We start from the raw sequence: 12,792 nt of genomic DNA on the forward strand, positions 1-12,792 counted from the left end.
CGAAGGTCGTGGTGACCGAAAGTGGAGGTGACAGGAAGTCGTGACGACCTAAGGCTATGGCGGTCGGAGGCATCAGTGATCAAAAGCAGCCAGACCCAAAGCAGAGACGACTGAAAATGGCGGTGGTTGAGGCGTTTGGTCGGATGCGGGATGGCCAGAGGCAACGGTGATCAAAAGCGACGACTAGAAGCGGTAATGACTGAAAGTGGTGGCAGCCCAAGGTGACGACAGTCTCTCGAAGCGGTGGTGGTCAGATTTGGTCGGATGCGGTGGCGACGGCTAGAGACGACGACAATCGGAAGCGGCGAAAATCGAAAGTGGCGGCGGCCCGGGGGGGGGGGGGGCCGGAGGGGCGGAAAACAACAATGGGAAGCGGCGAAAATCGAAAGTGGCGGCGACCCGAGGAGGTGGTGACCAGAAGGGACGAAAACCTGAGGTGGGGGCAGCTGGTGTTGGTCATATACGACGATGATATGAGGCCTCGGTAATTAAAACCGGTGGCAGCCCGAGGCAGCGACAACGAGTTGAGTTGTATTAATCTGCATTACAAGTGCAAGTCTCTCTTCTGCAGGCTCTAGGCTTCTCCTTTCCTAGTATCTAGCTTCCCCGAATTGAGGGGTTTGGGGCTCAATTATAGAGTCCAAATTACAAATAAGGAAAGAATCCAAGCCATTTTTGATCCGACGATCCGAAGAGATTCTCTTAATCAGACAAAGTTTGATGGGCATTTGACTACCTCAATGATGTCAAGATTGAGTGATCTTGGGTTCGTTGGATTTGTCTTATTGATATGCTTGATTTGATTATAAAAATGTCATATTTAAATCTATTTGACCTTTCAAATATGTCTAGAAAGCTTCCAAAACCGATTTAATGACTTGATTTAGGCTTTATTCAACTTGGATACCGTTGGGTCTGTCTCATTGAGTCTGTCAATTTGACTAATTTGCTGAAATTGAAGTTTTGGATGACTTTTAATCAAACTTTGTATGTTCATTGCTAAAAAAATTTATCTCGAGATATGTGTCAATCTTAAAATTCGTGTCAGTTGACAAAATTTTGTTGAAGGAGCATTAGTGGTGTTAGATAACTTTCGTAAAAAAATTAAAATTAACAACTCCTGACATTTAAAAAGAAGTTCCAAGATCCATATCTATTGCAATAACACGTCTTATTATTGAAGAGCTTGGAGATGCTTTCAATTTTGTACAATGGAGTCTAAGAACAAATGACTATCGTGCCACATTATGTTTATAAACAAGGTTAAATTATTAAGCAATTTTTTTTGCATTGCATATGCTTTGACATATCAGTCGAACCTCTTAAAATAACAATTAGACAACTTTTGTTAACCTATGTTTTAAGTATTTCAAGATTGCCTGGTCATGATTATGATGGAGTTAGTAATATGAGGGAATAATTTAATGGATTGAAAGCATCATTTTAATTTTCTTTTTCATTTATTGCTAAAAAAATCATGTTCAAATTGCCTTATTATTCAATTTGATTTCAAATTTGATGAATCTTGTTGGCGTTTCATGCAAATATTGTGATCAACTCACAAATTAACGAGAGGAAACCTTAAGAGCATTACAAAATGAAAAGCTTATTATGGTATGAGAATTAAACAAAGAGATTACTCTTAGACGAGTAGAGGATAACGGGTTCTCCTTTTGTTTTCACTTAATGAATGATATTATTGGAATCACTTTTGAACAATCGCAAGCATTACATATAAAAGATGAATGTAATGTGTACGTTGCTATGTCTTTGTGCATACATAAAAAAATATCAGCATGGTTCTCAAAGAGAACGAACGACCAAGATGAAAGAACCTCTTTTCGAGGTCAGCAATCAATCAACAACTTAGGACCGAACATGAAGCCGTGTCTCCAAACTCGGTAAGCTTAGGAGATGGTTCCCCTCTCGGCAGCGCTATGACCCACCGAAAGCGAGGCGTAAAATATTTCGGTAGCAAGTCTCATATGATACCCTGTTGAGAAAATTAGGGAGAGGAAAAACTAGAACGACACAAATCCAGAAGAACACAGAGATTTAATGAGGTTCTACAAAGATGCCTACATCCTCAGGAGCAGAGCGACGTTTCCTTTCACTATTCAGAAAAAAATTTACAGAAATCAAAGATCCTTCCAGGGGTTACTAATATGTCTATTTATAACCCCATAAGTAAGCACTATGCACAATATGTAATTACAACATTACCCCTGTACCATACCGCGGGGATTTGCCCCCGCACCCCAACCCATTTGCCCCCGCACCCCCGCACCCCAACCCACGTAATTTCTCAATTTGGACAGATTATTCCATTTCGCTTCGATCCAACGTCTGTCCCCATTTAGACTACAACAAGATCATCTTAAAACCTTACAAAGATTGAGAGATACAACTAAGGTGACAAATTAACTAGGAAGGTTAGACACGAGCCCCGTAAGAATCGAGCCGAACAAAAAAAAGCCAATTGTTCACGTTCGACCAACCGAACTCGTGTTCTAACTGAACAATCACCTCACAATGGATCACTCTGATGAACCGTGCCAAAAGACACTGAACAAGATTACCATGTGGTCGAACACCTCAACAGACCAACGCGTACTTCAGAGGACATAGACGCCGCTCGACCGATCGCCTTTGTCGGCTGACTATAAGCCAGCCGACGAGTCAATTTCTGCCAATGTTGAAATTCAAATCGTAATGCAAATATGACATAAAATCTATGCAATCAATTAGTGCCTTGAAGATATTAAGAACAATTTTCATAATTGTTCCCTCCTTTTTGTAATTGTACAAAATATGCCTATATAAGTACGAGACAAAAATAAGAATAAATGAGACATTAACTCTTCAATTCTCGCTACAAAAAAATTAAATTTATTCTACTCTCTCTTTTCTTTCTCCTTCAGTTGGCCCTAATTCTCGGCGGCGCGTAATTCACAAAGAACAAATTAGGACCCAATACTTTCATTAAAATATCAAATTAAGACTGCAGTATATGTGAGAAAAATTGTATTATTAGAGTATTTTTATTTTGATTTAAGAAAATAATTATTCTCTCTGTGAATGATGAAAGGGTTGTCCGCACTCCGTCTTCTGTTCAGTGTGTAACCGGAAAAATTATTCCATGCGGATCGGCGTCCGCACGCAGCCTGCGTGCGGCCCCTGATGTACTTCGGTGGGCCCCACCTAAAATTTTTTTTTTTTTTTTAAAAACGGAAATAATCCTGACCTTAGATCACCGTGATCTACGGTCAGGATCGAACACCGCATGCAGAGATGCATGCGGTGTCCGCACGCAATAATCCCTCGTGTAACCGGGTCACAATTTAATTATTATTATTTTTTTAAATTTTGACAGCGTCTGCACGGGCTCCCTGCCGAAGCGGCGCTTTAAATAAAGAAACGCAGTTCCCTTACCTCTCAGACATCACTCCGCTTTCCCCTCCTAGCACTGAAACGACGCTTCGCTGTTCGCGTAGTCTGGAAGATTCGTTAGATGTCTCGTAGCGGCGGTTGGCGACTTGGTGGCCGCGGTGGTCGTGGCAATGTCGGTGGCGGTTATGAAAGGGATGCGCATACGTCGTCTCACGGGGAGCGTGTTGGTAGAGGACGAGGCAGGGGAGGCCGTGCCCCTCAGCATCAGTATAGAGCAAGGGCTTCAGATATACCGGAGTCCTCGTTAACCAGTCTAAGTAGGGAGTTAGAGCAACAATGTCATATTAGCAGCACGTCCGGCCCGCTGGCTCCTACGCTACCGGAAACCCCTTCCCCATCTGGGCCTCGACCTGCGGCCCCGGTAGCGTTGGGATCTATGGCGGCGGGATCTTCGATACCTCCCTCATCCAGCAAGGCTCTGGTTCACACGCCGCGTCCGGGTTTTGGAACAGAAGGGATCAAATGTAAGGTTCGCGCTAACCATTTCCTTGTCCGCGCAGCGGTCAAGCATGTATCTCAATATGAGGTGAGGCTGCTTTTTTACTATACTTGATTATTATTGCAATGCAGGGTAGTGAAAGGAGTTGCTGCGCGTAATCTTTTAAAGAAATTTCTTTAGTTCCCTATAAATCACCCGAACAATTTTTTTTATATATTTATTGCTGAATGTGATTTTATTCTTTTATTTTTTTGATTAAATTCTTAAGCGGCTTCTGGATTTGATTATTTTTGTTATTTCATATCTATTTAGGTTGTTTATTTCGTTATGTAGCGTCTCATGCCCTATTTTCCTTTCTTTCTGGTTTCTGATGATTCATATAAGTTGTGGTTAAATGGAGGAGAATGCTTATTGATCTCATCTTACGAGTTTCTACTTATTTGATTCATCAATTAACAGCACTTACGGCTGATTTTAACTTAAATCCATCTAAACTCGGGAAAAAAAAATGTGAAATAAATCTGACCATTTGCTACATTCAAATTTCTCTTCTTCAACAATTTTTTGAGGTAAATCTGGAGTGTTTGGGAGGATACTTTTTACTGGATTTAAATATGGATTTGACTTGAATCCACAAAACTTCATAAAGATGTTAGATAAATTCGACTTTAAGATAAATATAAATTTTGTTTGTTCAGCTAATTAAATCTGCAGTTATTAAACTTACTTATTAGTTGGATTTAATGAATTTAGCTTGAAAAAAATATTTATTTATACAAAAGACATCAAATAAATTTAATCTTAATTGAACCAAATTTATTTCGGATTTAGTAATATTTAGATTTGATAAATCCGGATTTACATGATTTACTAAATAATAATTAACTTAAATTCTACTTGCAGCCATACACCCTCCGTTTTTTAGGTGGATTTAACAGATTTAGTGCACAAGAAAATTAAATTATGATAAAATGCCAAACATAAGAAATGAGTTTAAGGGATTTTAGTTAAATCATACCAAAGATCTTATATTTTATAAATTCGAATTTACTGGATTTACTAAATCCTACTTAACCTTAATGCTGGGTGCAGTCAAATACTTTTTTTAATTTAATCATTTTCATACACTTTGAAGAGGCAGAGCACGGCAGATACGGAAAGTTATCTATTAGGGTCTTTACATTGTTGTTCTTCAAGCAACTTTTCGGCGGACATGGTCATAATTTGACAAACTATGCATGCATGTGAGAAACATTTATTTTTATAAGTTAATAATGATGGTGTTTTTAATGTGATGTTAATGTTCTGAGTGTTATGAATGTAAATAGGAAAGTTTAGGTTGTTAGATACGTGCATACATAAAAATTGTGTAGAATCTATGAAGATATTATACTGCCATACTGTTATTCATCAATAACGTGGTTCTGCTTTTCTTCTATTGATGCACGTTGGTTGATTTAATAATCATATCAACTCGCACATCTTATTGTTGTGTTGAAGATGAATTTAGGTCACCATTTGCCTCGCTGAGAATGATGAAGCACTCTGCCACATAAGATTTTAGACAAACGATAATCTTAGAGATGTGTTTCTCAGCTGAATATTGCTGAATGTATACAAGTCCGCATAAGACGATGCTATAAACCATAGATTATGCATAAACCATATTCTTTTGTTTTTCATTGAGAACAATATAAGGTGAATTTGTTTATATTTAGTTGAATGAGTAGGACAAAAAATAAAGATTACTTCCTTTACGTGTACAACTGAAAGATTTCTAATGATGCTTCTGCTTCTCTTGTGGCTTTTATGAGAATATAAGGTGTCACCCTATTTGTGTTCTTAAAAGAAGTGAGAAATTTCCCAATGCTTTTTTGGAATTGTCTTAACAAGTCTAATTTAAACTATGAATTGACAAATCGTGGGAAGCTTTTGCTTATTAATTTATTATGTTATTATTGATCTTGTTTAGAAGCTGTAATATTTGTCTTAATGACACTTATTTTATAGAAACTTAACGTTCTAATTACCTTCTAATATTTATTTGTTCTTTGCTCTATTGACTAAGTAGATCAAAATCAATCCAGAGGTGAAGTCTAGAGCAATAGGCAGGGCCTTGATGAAGAGATTGATTGAACAATTTGGCGAATCACATCTTGGTCGGCTTACGATTGCATATGATGGACGCAATATCTTTTACACTCCTGGTTCGCTTCCATTTACAACAAAAGATTTCGTGGTAGTTTTGTCAGATAGAGATAGGTAAGAGTACCTTAATATTCTATTTTACCGAATTGTACTTCTTTTCATGTAATTAAAATGCCTTGATTTACAAGACATAGTGCACGGAGCTTCTCCTCCATATTTCAATATTTTTATTATAGTACTTAGTATTGTCCAAAAAAGGCATTCTGGTCAATGAAAACTATTAGGAGCGTGATAGACCTATTTAATAAAGGTTTGAATATGTGATTTAAAGTGTGTATCGATTGACACAAAGAATTTGGTGCGAAATTTGGTGTTTTGAAGTGGCGCATTCATCTGCATCTTTGTACGCACCTATTACACATCGTATTCTCATGTATATCATGCACCTAATAATAATAGAACTATATTACGGTCTTAATAATTTATATTCCCTTTTTGTGAGGATATTGATATCTCTGGTTCTGCATTTTTTTGCTTAATTTATGTTTTATATTTAATATCTATTTTCTTACAGCAGGGACAAAACATTTAACATTTCTATCAGTTTTGCAAAATCATTTGATCTGTATGCTCTTGGACAATTTTTGAATGGGAAGCAGAGGGAATGCCCTTATGATATCATAACTGCTTTGGATATTGTCCTTAGGGAGTCTCCATCGAAAAAGTATGGAAAAAATTTCAGCTATTTTTTATGTTTCTTTTGTTGTATTTTATTAAATAATTAAAATGTCTATTTTTTTTCTTACAGCTATGTTACAATTTCAAGATCATTTTTTTCACGTGAATTTGGGTCTAATAATATTGGTGAAGGTTTAGAATGTTGGAGGGGTTTTTTCCAAAGTCTTCGACCAACCCAAATGGGTTTATCCTTGAATGTTGGTAATGATTATTATTATTTTTTCTGTTTAGGACTTATTTAAGCTATATCTTCTAAATGATTGGTTTGTCGGAAATGCGCTAATTTCATTTTATCATTTTCCTTGATATGTGTGACCTTTGCTTTGGTAGATATTTCTGCAACATCTTTCTACAGGCCAGTAAATCTTCTAGACTTTGTCTTGGACTCTTTTACTTTTAAATCGGTTCCTACAAGTTTATCTGAAAAGCAACGTCTTCAGGTATTTGCTTCTGTTTTCATTTGAGACATTCTTTTTTCCTTTTTGAGTCATATGTAATTTATCCAAATTGCACATGCTTTCTCTCTTTTTGGTAATATCAAATCATCTGTGAATACTGTTCCCGCGCAAAATATTTTGGCTTTATCATTGTTATTTACTTTAGTTCAGATGTATGACTCCTTTGAAACATGCAGATACAAAGGGCATTGAAAGGAGTTCGTGTGGAAACAACTCATTTACTAAATGTGTATAGACGCTATAAAATCACTGGAATTACATCTCAGTCTGCTAATGAGTTGATGTATGTTGTTTTCTTTTATAATTTTTTTATTGTATTTTGGCTCCTAAAAAAATTTTACAAATTTTCATCCTGTCGAGCTCTCTAGATAAATAGTTTTCTTCAACAGGTTTCAGCTTGATGAACCAGAGAGAACTAAAATATCTGTTGCACATTACTTCAGAACAAAACACAATTATAATCTTATGTATGATTCACTACCTTGCATTAAAGCCGGCAGTGATAGCAATCCAAAATACTTGCCAATGGAGGTTCTTCTCGACAACAATATTACTAATTTTCTTTCTTCAAATACATTGCTTTTAAGCAATTTTTTGTTCAGCTTTGACCCTATAGCTCTCATTTTTAATAGGTATGCAAAATTGTGGATGGACAGAGATATGTTAAAAAGTTAAACGATCGACAAGTAACTGAAATACTAAGATCAAATTGTAAGCGTCCAGCTGAAAGGGAGAAGAGCATTTTGGAGGTTAGATTTTGTGATTTTAAATCTACTTTAGAACTTTATTTTGTTTTTGCATTTTAGTTTAATCGGTGGGTTACTTCATTGGTCCTACAATTTGTTATGGTGAAATCTTGATTGCTTTTGCAGTTGGTCAGGAGAAATAATTATAACAATGATATGTATGCAAAAAACTTTGGTATTGGAGTTCAACCTAATCTTATCACAGTTGAAGCACGAGTGCTACATCCTCCAAGAGTAAGTTATTACTCGTCATTATTGTTGTTATTTCCTAATGAGTTCAATTAAAACTTTAGAAGCTTTTCTTAAATGTAGCTGAAGTATCACGATAGTGGCCCTGAAAAGGAGTGTCAACCCAATGATGGGAGATGGAATATGATTAATAAGGTGAGTTTAGTCTACAAAATTTATAAAATTTAGCCCTCACCGTTCTCAGGTACTCTAATATGAATTGTTAATCCCATGCTTTTGTATGGTTGCTTTTTTGATAATAATATTGTTAGAAATGGGTTTAAATGAAGATTTCTCTAATTTTGAAGGTTATTTATCCTATTATCAACTGATCTTTTATAATGTTTGTTTTATATATTTGTTGTATCATTGTCATAACTTTAAATGAATCATTTTGCTTGTGCAGAAATTGTATAAAGGTGGTACTGTTGATGCTTGGGCTTGCATAAGCTTTTGTTCTCATAGGATGAATGTCATTCATGATTTCTGCTATGATCTAGTTTCAATGTGCAAAAGCATCGGAATGGTTTTTACCTTTAATTCTTTTTACCTTGAATTGTGATTATACTCTACCTCTTGAGGTACTCATTGTTTTGTTTAAATGTAGGCTTTTAATAAAAACCCCGTGATCATTAATTCACGTTCGTCATCACAAATAGAAAATAGCTTGAGAGAATTGCACAACCAGTCTATTGAAGCCTTGAAGCAGCTAAAATCAAAGCATAAACAACTTCAGTTGCTAATTATTGTTCTTCCAGAAATTAAGGGTTCATATGGTATTTTCTCAGTTCATAACTTGTTTACTTTTTAATGCTTTCACTTTTAATTCCTAAATCTTATTTAGCTATCTATGTTCCGGTCATGGTTTCACAGGCAAGATAAAAAAAATATGTGAAACTGAGCTTGGTCTTGTTACTCAGTGCTGCCAGCCAAAACACTTGTACAAGCCAAATAAACAATATTTTGAAAATTTAGCCTTGAAAATCAATGTCAAGGTTTGAAATTGTTTCTATTATTTTTTGGAGGCATGTTATTTCTATGTTGCTTTCTAACATTTCCTTTAATGCAACAGGTTGGTGGCTGTAATACTATTCTTGAAGATTCCATCAAAAAAACAAATTCCTTTGGTATCAGATGCGCCTACTATTATATTTGGAGCTGATGTGACCCATCCGGCCCCGGGAGAAGACTCTTTATCCTCAATTGCTGCAGTTTGTTTCTCTCGTATATTGATAATGTTGGTGAATTTCTAATATCTAATTTTTATCGTTAATTTGCTTTATGGGTTATCTTCCAGGTGGTTGCATCTATGGATTGGCCCTACGTAACAAAGTACAAATGTCTTCTTTCTGCACAACAACATAGACAAGAAATTATAGAGGATCTATACAAAATTTCTCCAGATCTTGTCCCTGGGGGAATGATAAGGTTGGTTCAAGTGCAATAAAATTTGACTGGATAACCTGAAATTTGAACTTCTAACTTTATATATCAACAGGAATCTGCTTCTAGCGTTCTATATGGAGACAAAGCAGAAACCTCATCGCATTATATTCTATAGGTTTGTTATATGATTTTTTAAATTCATTGCTACACCTAAAGACGCTCATTTGGTTAACTTGAGAAGATTTGATTGTTAAAGGTAGGGATGGTGTTAGTGAAGGTCAATTCAACACTGTGCTTTTGTTGGAAATGGAAGCTATTCGGCTAGTTAGTTTTATATTATTATAATTATAATGATTATCTTAAAAAAAATATATTTCTTTCTCTGTATTCTTTTAAATAACTGATTCAATCAATTGATTTATAGGCTTGTGCCTCATTAGAAAAAGACTATCTTCCACCAGTTACGTTTATAGTGGTGCAGAAGAGGCACCATACGCGTTTATTTCCGGAAAATGCGAATATGACTGTTAAGAGCGGGAACATATTGCCAGGTAATGTTCATTTGATGACTCGAGTAATCAAATCTATGGTCAACTTCTCAATATATTTCCATTTTTAGGTACGGTAGTCGATAGTAATATCTGTCATCCCACTGAGTTCGACTTCTACCTTTGCAGTCATGCTGGTATTCAGGTAAATTTCTATTGCGTAGAAAGCCAAACTTCTAGTTGGCTGGAGTATTTGGCTAGAATTCTTTTACCTCACAAGCAGATTTATACTATAAAAACTAACAAATACCTGCAGGGCACAAGTCGTCCTGTTCATTATCATGTTCTTTACGATGAGAACCAGTTTTCTGCTGATCAGCTCCAGACACTAACCAATAACTTATGCTATACGTAAGTTTATAATATCTTAGGAAGATTTACATACGCACTAGTCAATTTCTATGAAATTACATATCTAAAATCAAGGCCTTAATTTTTAAATTCTTATATGTACATAAAATAGTTGTTTTACAATTTTAAAAGTTAAAGTGGTTTTAGGTGTTATACATGTAAATACATGGGAATTTTGTGTTATGCATGTAAATGCCGCCTCAGTGAGTTGTTTTTTAGACTGAACTAATTACAAGATATTGCTTGTGCAGATATGCTCGATGCACGCGTTCGGTATCAGTCGGTAATTGTCATCAAATATTTGCTTCCCTGCGTTTATTGTTTTGTAATTTTTAATGGGCTTATAGCAGCACGTTTTTGTTGTTTTGCAGTTCCTGCTGCATATTATGCGCATCTTGCAGCTTTCCGAGCACGATATTACATCGAAGGAGTGTCCGAATCGGGATCAGCTCAAGTCGTTGGAGCAACACGTGAGCGAACTACTGCTATCTCAGCTCTTCCAGTTGTTAAGGAGAACATTACGGATGGGATGTTTTACTGTTAGAAATTTAGCAGGTGAATGATTTAAAAAAGGGGGATTTACATGCATATCACAATTTTATACATTTATGGATCTAGTTTTGAAATTTTTTAAAAAATTAAATTTTGTTTGTTTTAATTATATAAGATTTTTTGACATGCATGTAAATCCTTCTATAAAGAACTCTCTCTTTTTGGGTGTTTTTTTGTTGCGGGGATTGGGATGATTGTATGCATTAGTACACTTGGAAACTAGTCCAGGAAGATATAGCAGATATCAAGCCTTTAGTGTTTACAGCATATTACTTCAATATAGAACTGTTAATATTTTGATTTTGCATTGTAAATTTTTTTGGCATTGTGGTTTGTAGGGATGTTAGATTATTAGAATTATTATGTTATTATAGTAGTATCATTATGTATTCTTAGCATTTATTATGAAAATTTGTATTATTATTATACTGGTTATTATTATGGGTATAAATAAATTAATCTTTGATAATACTCTTTGGCGTAGTTTTGGTTATATTCTGCTGTCTTGTACGTGCCAGGATTTGAGAACAGCAGTAATAATAATAATTATAATTGGAAGGGCAGTAATAACCGGCTTTGGTTGTAATCAGCCAAATATTATGAAAGTTATGGGCTATGATTATTTTAAGAATTTTAGATATTTTAGACTGCTTAGATTTGAAACTTATGAGTTTTAAGATATGTTATCTAGGGTTCATCTTTTATGGATGAGGCTCTTTGTTAGATTTGTAACTTATGAGTTTTAAGAATTGTTATCTAGTGTTCTTCTTTTATGAATGCGGCTCTTGGAGGCAATCTCATCAAGGCACTGTTTGGTTTTTATTCAGTCAATTTTCCGAAAATCTTCTTAGTTTTAATTTTGTCGTTAAATGGATTGCTGTTTTTGGGCAGTCTTGTATTCGTCATTGTTTGTTCCTTTTTCTTTGTTTGATGGAGCGTCTCAACTCCTTTGAGGTGTACAGAATGTGGAGGAAGCATAGGACCCTCGTTTGGGTGAGCCCCCTTACCAAATTTTGCTTCCGCCATAATCATCTTTGGTCAAATTTTGAATGCGACGACTCCATGACTTTCAGGCTTATATTCCATGTTTGTTCCTTTGTCACTGCAATTTTCTTACTTTTCCCTTCCTCTTTTGTACCCAAATTTCCATTGTATTCTAACATTGATCTTATTTTACTGATGTTACCTTTAAATTGGTGCTTTTATGAATTATGCTTTTAAACAAACATTCCTAACAGTTAACTGAGAGGCTTGTGCTCGAGATTCTACATCCGGTCAATTGCTTTCGGCTCATTGGTCACACTGTTATTTTTACTTGTATGTTATATGTCCGAGCAATGAGCCTATTGATGTTCATTCTTGCCGGATCATTTGATTTTCATCTTTTTTTTGGCTTTTAATGATCGATTTTTGCAATGCATATTTAGTTCCTCAATTATATTGACTTTTCAAAAATTGTGTTTGTGAAAAAAAATGAGAGAATAAACATATTGATTTACTATGTCACTCTTAATTCCTTTGATTTGACATTATTTTTATAAATAAAATGATGAAATATTTTCAGCACGAGAACTCTTTCTTTCCATCTCTCGATTTAGATATTGGTATTCGTTCATAGTGTTATGGTGGATCTCAATGAAGTTAAAACCAATATCTTGGTCATTGATTTGCTAGAAAGTTTGTTTGCCAAGCAGAGGTGGTGGTAAGACGGCCTCAAAAAGGGAAGGGAGCATTTACTTGAAAATCAC

The 12,792-nt window shown here is 35.4% G+C and overlaps 1 pseudogene; it reads left to right on the plus strand.

The window, feature by feature from the left end:
* The first annotated feature begins 3,451 nt into the window (after positions 1-3,451).
* LOC110021702 lies at positions 3,452-11,115 on the plus strand (annotated as a pseudogene).
* Positions 11,116-12,792: the final 1,677 nt, after the last annotated feature.

Source organism: Phalaenopsis equestris, unplaced genomic scaffold (assembly GCF_001263595.1).
Source record: "Phalaenopsis equestris unplaced genomic scaffold, ASM126359v1 Scaffold000140, whole genome shotgun sequence".
NCBI classification, from domain to species: domain Eukaryota; kingdom Viridiplantae; phylum Streptophyta; class Magnoliopsida; order Asparagales; family Orchidaceae; genus Phalaenopsis; species Phalaenopsis equestris.